Here is an 8,854-nt window from a genome sequence, read left to right on the forward strand (position 1 = left end):
TGGCCACCAGGAGGCACCCGTAAATGCGAAATATTATCGGGAAAGAATTGTGGAGGTTGCTTTGAAGCCGTGGGCAGACAAACATTTCGGTGGCAGACCATGGACATTTCAAAGCTCGAGTGAACCAAGAATGGCTACAAACCACGTTCCGAACTTCATAACGTCCACCCAACAGCTCTGAAATTCACTAGACGTGAATCCGATGGATTATTCTCTTTGAGCCATTTAGAGAGCAAAGACCGAACTAAAAGATTCACCAGTCTCGAGGCGCAGAAAAAAGCGACTTAACCAAAATACCTGCAAGTCACATTCCATCAGCTCGCAATTCGTTGCTGGACAGACTCAAGGCCATATTCAAGGCAAAAGGTGGTCATATCGAGCAAAAGTAAATCGATTCTTAATTTTGTATTATTTTCACCCATTTTTTACTTTAAATTTAATAGAAGTAATTTTCCAAACTAAATTTATGACCTTTTTAATTGTTACACTTCGAGCGCCGGACTCTGTATGTAATTTGCCATACCTGTCATTTAGCGAATTTAGAACTACATTTATCTTTAAAACAGCAAAAAGAGGAAAGAACAAAAAAGTGTCTTATACGGGGTGTGTCCAAAAAATAAGGTGACTTCAAATTTTGCGGGAGACGTACATTCGACTTTCGACTTTGGATTTTTATTATTTTTTTATGTTGGTACACTCGTCTCGAAGATAGGTTCACGGTTTCATCAATATAGCAGATTTAGTTTGTTTGTGAGAGGCATAAATAAGACAAGTGTTTTGCGTGTTCGGCGATTTTCTACTGTTGAAAAAATGGATCAAAGAAGATGCATCAAATTTTGTGTAAAAAAATGGAATTGAGTGTTGACAGTGGCATACGGTGAGAATACTCTGATCCAAAAAAATGTTTACAAGTGGTAAAAGTTTTTCAGAAAAAGTCAAGAAAATGGCAATGACGACGCTCGCTCTGGAGGCCCCACAAAATCAATAACCTATGAAAATGTTGAGAAAGTGAAGTATTGTTAAGGAGAATCACAATTAGAGAAGTTGCTGAGGATGTCGGCCCATCGGTTGGCTCATGCCATGTAATCTTTTCGCATAATCTCGCGTGAAGCGTGTGACTGCGAAGTTCGTTCCAAAATTGCTGCAAAAACAACGTCGCATGAGCATCGCTCAGGAATTGTTGAATGATGTCAACGATGATCCAGATTATGTTGAAAGGTTCAAAACGGGTGACGAATCATGGGTCTACGGTTATGGCATCGAAACCAAAGCCCAATCGCCCCAATGGAAGAGTCCAGGAGAGCCAAAACCAAAAAAAGCACGCCAAGTTTGGTGAAATGTCACGGGTTTTCTCACTGTTTCCTTCGATTACCTGGCGTAGTGCATCAGGAGTTCTTACCACGAGGTCGTACGGTATATAAGGAGTATTACCTTGAATTTATGCGCCGTTTGCTTGAAGTAATACGAAAAAAACGCCCGAAGTTGTGGAAAAAAATTGCAAGGCTTTTGCATCATGAAAATGCACCTGAGCACTCATCTTTGCTTGTGAGAGATTATGGTATGTGGCCAAAGACAACACCGTTATCATGCCTCAGCCACCGTATCTATCAGATTTGGCCCATGCGACTTATTCCTGTTCTCCAAGATTGCAAAGACCCATTAAAGGACGCCATTTTGCCACGATTAAGGAGATAAAACCGAATAGCTAAGAGTGCTGAAGGACAAACCAAAAATTGCATATCAGAACTGTTTCGAGGATTGGAAAAAACGCTGGCAGTGCATTATATCTGATGGGGAATACTTTGAAGCAGATAAAATAGAAACTGCTGAATAAATAAATATTTTTTGAGAACTTTAATTTCTGAACACACCTCGTATGCATGAAATGTTTGAGGCTTACTATCAGTATGAATTTAAAAAATATCGTTTTTCTATAATGTTTCTGAAACACAAACAGAAATACAAAAATTTCGACCCAATAGCTTTGATCACATTTTGGTTTTTTTCTATTGAAATTTCATCAAAAACGTGCACCAATTTTCCCACACTAACTATGGATTTCACTTAAACGGCATGATTTTATCATGACCGTTTAAGTACATAATTGCCAATAACTGCTTTATTAAAATTGTTAGAGAAACGTTTAGTCTCAATACTTCTTTTGTGAGTTTGTGAGTATTAATTGGAATCATACCCACAGGAACTATCTCCCAAATGAACATATGAACATACTTAATTTTACTACTGTAGAAAAATCAATACCAAAAATATCTTTAATGTGGTTTCCAACATCTGCGAAGTAGCCAAATGCCGGGCATACCAGATTAATTATTTTTTAGTGAATGCTACCTAAAACTTCAAATTATTCCGACCTTCTTTTGGCAAATGGCTCAGCTAGTAATGGGTGCTAACCCGGGTGAACTTTAATTACGTCCGACGCCCCCTTAGTCGAATGGATTTGTGTGTGATTACCATTCGGTAGAGCTCGTTTTAGAGAGCCATTGTGGACAAGAAAAACGCAAAATGGTAGAAAGGAGTTTTCCAATAGCAAGCGTTTCTCGACAGGGAATGATAAGCTCCCGAGTGTACTTTTATTTCTACCAAGAACAAATAAAAAACCATCTGCCGTTCAGAGCCAATATAAAACTGTCGCCTCCAAACTCTGAACAAACTACACACGTGCCCATTATTTCACATATATTATATTATACAAACTTCCCCTTAAGTAGACAAACTTTATAAATATTCATGAATTGCCACAGTATTGTTAAAAAGTCCCTTCAAAATTGATAAGTAAAATATTTGACGTTTTAACCCTCTTACAGTGTAGAGAGGAACTGAAACTGCTCAGCCATTGGCTTGAAATTACCCTGATATGGGTTCCCGGTCATAGGAACATACGGGGCAATGAGATAGCGGATGAGCTAGCAAGAAAGGGCTCGACACTAGACATAGCAGAGGCGGTGGCAGTCTCCACCCCACTGAACACACTAAAAGCATCCATTGCTTCATACTATCATGCTTTAGCCGAAAGAAGATGGAAGCAAATACCTACATGTATTACAACAAAAAACACATGGCCGTCATACAAAATCCAAAGGACGAATGACCTCCTAGGATGTTCTCGGCCAAACATTTCACGTATCACTGCAACCCTTACAGGACATTGGAAAGTAGGGGATCATGCAGCTAGACTCAATCTACCCTTGAACCCTATCTGTAGAAGCTGTCAATCGGAAGGGGCGAAGGAGAGTCTGTTCCACTATTTATGTGAATGTCCGGGACTAGCCAGGGCACGACTCCGATCCTTCGGTAAGCCTTTCTTACAGCAAATTAAAGAAATCTCAGACATAGAGATAAAGGATTTGCTGCTATACTTGGACCTCACTAAATGGATCTGACTTGGAAAAAAAAAAAAAAAAAAAACAATAACAACATCATCTTCACACGAGATAGTGGTAGTAAAACGGTGCTGGTCACTAATTAGGAGCATTTTCAGCTAAGAAATGTTCAACCACCTCAACAACAACAACAACAACCATCAGTCAACTCCTAACCTTTGGTGGCGCAAGGCAATTTAACGAGTTAGTCTTTTATGAACAGCCGCAGTTCTGCAAGATGACATAGTTGCGATGAACGCTGCTGCTTGGTCAGCCCGAATCGGCAACCAAACTAAAACTGCACAATTTGACTAGCATCTGGTCAACTGCAAATTAATCATTAAAAGCGCTACCTTCACGAAATCTATTATTGGTAATAAATTTCGAATATCTAACGTTATTTAAATCTGTTGTTGGGTCTACGCTCCCATAGTTTACGGTAAGGGTATTTATTTCAAGGATGAGAGATTACAAGGAAGAAAAGTTGTGAGAGTAGGTTAGGTTAGGTTAGGTTAGCCAAGTTGTTTGTCTAAAACAAGACACTCGGTGGCCATCGCCTAACAAAGTTGTTTAAACCACTTGTATCTTTTTTTTAAAATCTCTTAGATTTTCAAAGAAATAATCGCCAAGATATTTGGCACGGCTGAATATATTTGAAGTGCAGGGCGTTCACAGAGGAAGTGTTGTACCAACTCAATGTTTCTTCAACATTGTTTTTTCTACTGTTGTTTTTTTTTTTCTGAACGAAGTGTAAAAGCCTTAGTCAGTGTGGGCCTTTAACGCCACTAGTCCGACGGTTCATTCTACAGATGTTAGATAGAATATATTCTATCCATCGAATAATCTTATCGTTCATAACTATGTTCGTCAACGCTTGTCGATTGCTGAAGTTCTCGGTGTTAAAAGTGCTCTTGTTATGTAGATTCATAAGTCTTTCTAATGTTTTGAGTAAAAACGAAAGGAGACTAATTCGTGACAAGCGTTTCCTGCTCTGTTTCTGCGAAGCTGCCATCTGGTCTGTGCAAAAAGCTTGGTGCGCAAAGTTCCTTGTGAAGACATTTCGTAAGTCTTGGGAACTCAGATGTGTTCTCCAATTTCAGGCATTCCGGCAAGACCGGCTTACCCGGCTTACCTCTGTATAGCTGTTAGCTGAATGCTGGAAATTGGAATATCAACCATAATAGATACTATATTAGATGACCAAAAAACCGTTGCCTTATATATTTTTTTAAAGTAGCATATAAACCTTCCAAAAACTTATATTTTAGAAACAAATTTCCTACCGAGAGTGCAATGGCTTTACTATATTTTGTATGTGTGTAATAATATTAATTAATGGCTGCACACGAATAGCTTCGAAAAACTTAATAACTGCACTATAATTACTTGGAAAATGTTCATTGAAATATATTTTATTGAAATGCCGACCTCTAATAAGTACTGTTGGGTTTCGCTAACCATTTTTTTGGCGTTATTTCCTCTAGCCAACTCTTACGTAAAATTCACCAATATCCAATGTACAGCCTTGGATAAACCTTTTGCGGATTTTCAAAAATGTCGCCTAAGTATTCCAAAGCGAGGAGTAGTCGCACTATCTGTCCATGTGAAGCTCTTTCAGATACCGCTTAACAACGTCAGTGTGAGTATATTCAAATTATGTGAGTAATATCTCGTGCATATGCAAGCCAATAGAGGCTAAGCAAAAAGTGTCAAATATTATAATTTTAGTGTTATTTATATGTTCAAAGAACAGTTTTTGGTAACAGATGAATGAAATCAATATAATAAAAACGTCGACTAAGGGTATCGGGGACCTCCACTCACATATTGCCGAAATATCTAAAATGTCAGCCCAAAAAAATCCAAAAACCCGCGTGAACGAATGGCCTTACAGTACGGTTAAGATAAATGGCTGCCGTAGCTAGGAGTCCACTTAGAAACAAATTCAAAGTTTGTCCATTGTGATACAATACAGGGGGAGAGGAGGGAAAAAAGAGAAGGGAAGAAGCCAGACAGGTGGAAGAAAAGGGAAAAAGGGCTTTGGATTAGGGGATGACGACCAACAGTGGCGATTTGTGTTTGCATTAACAGCTTCACGGAGAAGCTTCACCAGGTGTGTCATATATAAACCGGCAATCTCGGCAGGCATAGCGGAAAAGTTAGAGAGCAGATGTGCAAACTTGTACCCGACGAAAGCAGGGCAGCTAAGAAGAAAGAGATGATTCCATCTCATCATACAGAAAGCTTCTGCAGACAGGACTTGAAGCAATCCCAGCTGCATACAGCATTGACACCTAAAGGACAATGTGCGATAAGGATACCAATCAAATTCGAGAGCTGTGGCTTTGTTAGCTTTAGAAGTTCCCTCAAGCTCTGCCGATCTACTCGTGGCTAGAAAGATCTCTCGAATTTGCATCTTTGCGCACGTTGCGACCCATTTTGCCAGGAGTGGACCACAGGAGAGTTCTCAAGGGAACCCTTGTCCTCTCTTTTTGCGAAGAACCTATCTTGTGGGTCCAGTGTCTAGCCAACTCATCAGCCCAGCAGTTTCCCTCTATGCCGCTGTGACCGGAAACCCAAATGAGCCTGATATTGAAGTATTCGGATGCAATCAAGAGAGAAGTCAGACATTGCACGACTAATTTCGAATGCACAAGCAACGAGCCCAAGGCTCTAATTGCCTCCACCAACTCTTCCGCCCAATTTCGAGCCATTCGTAAACATGTTAGCCATGCTCTGCTTCCAAATGTTACACCTTGGGCACTCTTCCCTTGAGGGAATATGAATTTATGAGGTATGTACAATGATTCAGTACTATGGGGATGAACTCATAGTTCTTAAGAATACTAGATTGTCCGTAGCTTAGTCTAGCTTATTGGCTCAAACACCTCAAACCAATGAGAGGAGACCTGTGGACCCTCTCCAGCCTTACAGTAAATGAGAAAGATTATATGAACGTTCTGAAGGTTTCGAGGAATGTCAGATTACCTAAAAATATATCTTGATGGGAAAACTTGCTTAAAGCATCGATTGGTATCAAACAGGTAGTCTTTTTCCACCCGGCTAATAAATTGTTTACTTAAATTGTTTACTTATTTCTTTTCTACTTTTCGTTTAAATTTTTCTTTTGTTTCTTTTTTTTTATAGATAAACTTAAGCATGTTTAAGAAAGCCAGTGGTTATCGGCCGTTTTTATATAATATTTCTGCGGATTTTTGCGCATTTATGGCTAACAGAAGTCGTTACCCTTTTCTCAAAATGGTTTTAGCCGCTATTCTGAAAGAAACGAATATTAATCACACGTGCCCCTATAATGTGCGTGAGCTGCATTGTGAACAAATGGACAATTTATAATCGAATTAAAACTTTCTCATCCATTTAGAATGACATTATTGTCGAAAACCTGGTGCTACGTGATGGAATGTTTGGCCCTTTTCCAGTTCCAGAAGGAGATTATATGTTTAAGTTAATGTTCGGCGCATACAATGAATGGAAGGCAGATGTAAAATCTTTTTTCTCGATTAAACTGGATACAAAGTATCGCTGATGTTATGATATATCCAAGTTTCGGACTGTGAGAATTAAAAAAAATCATATTCTTATTTTGTTTCTGCTGGATGAATAATAAATATCTGTATACATTTTATTTTGATAACTCACTTGACTTTGTTCTTACGTTCTGTTTTTAATACTAGGGTGGTTTAATAAGTACCCGTGTGTGATGACAGACAGCGTTCCTGAGGGAAGTTGATGTTACCTTCGTTTGCTGCCATCTATCAAACAAAAAAAATTTCAGATTCTTTGATAGATTAGTTTGGATTTGGCAGCTATTCGGGTAAGAAGTGTTTCGTGATTTTCGCTAAGATGAAAAAAGAGCAGAATCGTTCGGTAATTTTGTTTTTGGATGCGGAAAAAAACGAGGAAATAAAAGCGAAGTCTATGGGGGCGCTTCGCTATTTATCACCACTGTTAGATATTGGTTGAGCGAATTTAAACGTTCGTTTTTGATGAGGAGCGATAAGAACGCCTGGCAGACGTAGTTACCGAGGAAATCATTCAAAAAGTCCACGAAATGTTTATCGCTGATCGGCGAAGGAAAGTGCGCGAAGTAACAGAGGCCATAGGTGTATCGACAGCAATGGCAAATAATATTTTACATCATAAGTTGGTGATGAAAAAATCATTGGCCCGATGGGAGCCGCCATTGCTCACGGCGGACATCAAGTGGATGCGGCTGTTAACTTCTAAGCAGCGTTTGGAGCAATTTAAGCGAGATCCGAAAGAATTTTTGCGTCAAGTTGTCCCCGTTGATGACAACAAGCAACATTCGAAACAATGGGAAATCCAGGAAATTCCGGTTAATCTGCTCTTAAGAAGGCGAAGGCAGTCACATCGACCGGAAAGATCATGGCGACGATATTTGGAATGCGAACTGCGCCATCCCCATACATGTTTTTGGAAAAAGGAAGAACAATCACTGGACAATACTACCGTGAGCTATTGGACCGCTTTCACAAAGAATTGAAGGAGACACGACCGAATTTGGCGGGTCAAAGGTGTATTTTGGATTGTTCGGCAAATCTTATTTTTTGGAGGGGTCAAGAAATGGCCGGAGCGTTGGGAGAAGTGTATGTTTCTAAAACGGACTATGTTAAAAAATAAAAAAAGATTTAAAAAAAATTGGTGTCATTTCTAACACGGGTACTTATTGAGCCCCCCTCGTAAGTGATTCTAGTAACTAAGAGAAAGTAGAAAGTCTTTGATTTCGATTTTTGTATTCTTATATACTTTGCCAATACGATTGTTTAATGAAAGGGAAATAGTTTTTGTGTGACGTCACACTGGTGCGGATATATGAAGGACGATGAAGGGGACAGATACCTGTAAAATTTCGAAAAAAAAAAAATTTTCATAAAATGTTAATATAATCCTTTAAGAATATGTCAAAAAAATTTTAGAACGTAAATTTAAGTATTTCTTATATTGGGTTGGGGAAAAAGAAATGTCGTATTTGAGATCGAAAGTTTTTTTTTTAATGGAAATACTTTATTTGCAATCTATCTTAGAATACAGATATTCAGCAAAAGAGATATTATTACCTAATGACAGCATAGTATTAACGCTGGTGCAAAACTACATAGAAAACTATAGAATTTTTTCTTTTTACAATTCTTATGCATGTTATTAGATTTATCTATGTTATTAGATTTAATTTTTACTCGAAAATTGTATAACTTACTTCATGTATAACTTGTATTAGAATTTTAAAATTTATTGGAGCATTTTAACAATTTCATATTTAGTTCTTTTTTTTTTATTATTATTATTAAATTGACAAATTTAAAGGAATGGCAAGTCTAAGACATGATTGCGCTTTAATCGTCTAATTTCATTGGTTGTGTCCAACAAGCAAATAGCATTTGTGTTTACATGACTTGACAATCGTTCAATGTATCTCTTAGAATATACTTAGA

This window comes from Anastrepha ludens, chromosome 4, assembly GCF_028408465.1.
Source record: "Anastrepha ludens isolate Willacy chromosome 4, idAnaLude1.1, whole genome shotgun sequence".
NCBI lineage: Eukaryota > Metazoa > Arthropoda > Insecta > Diptera > Tephritidae > Anastrepha > Anastrepha ludens.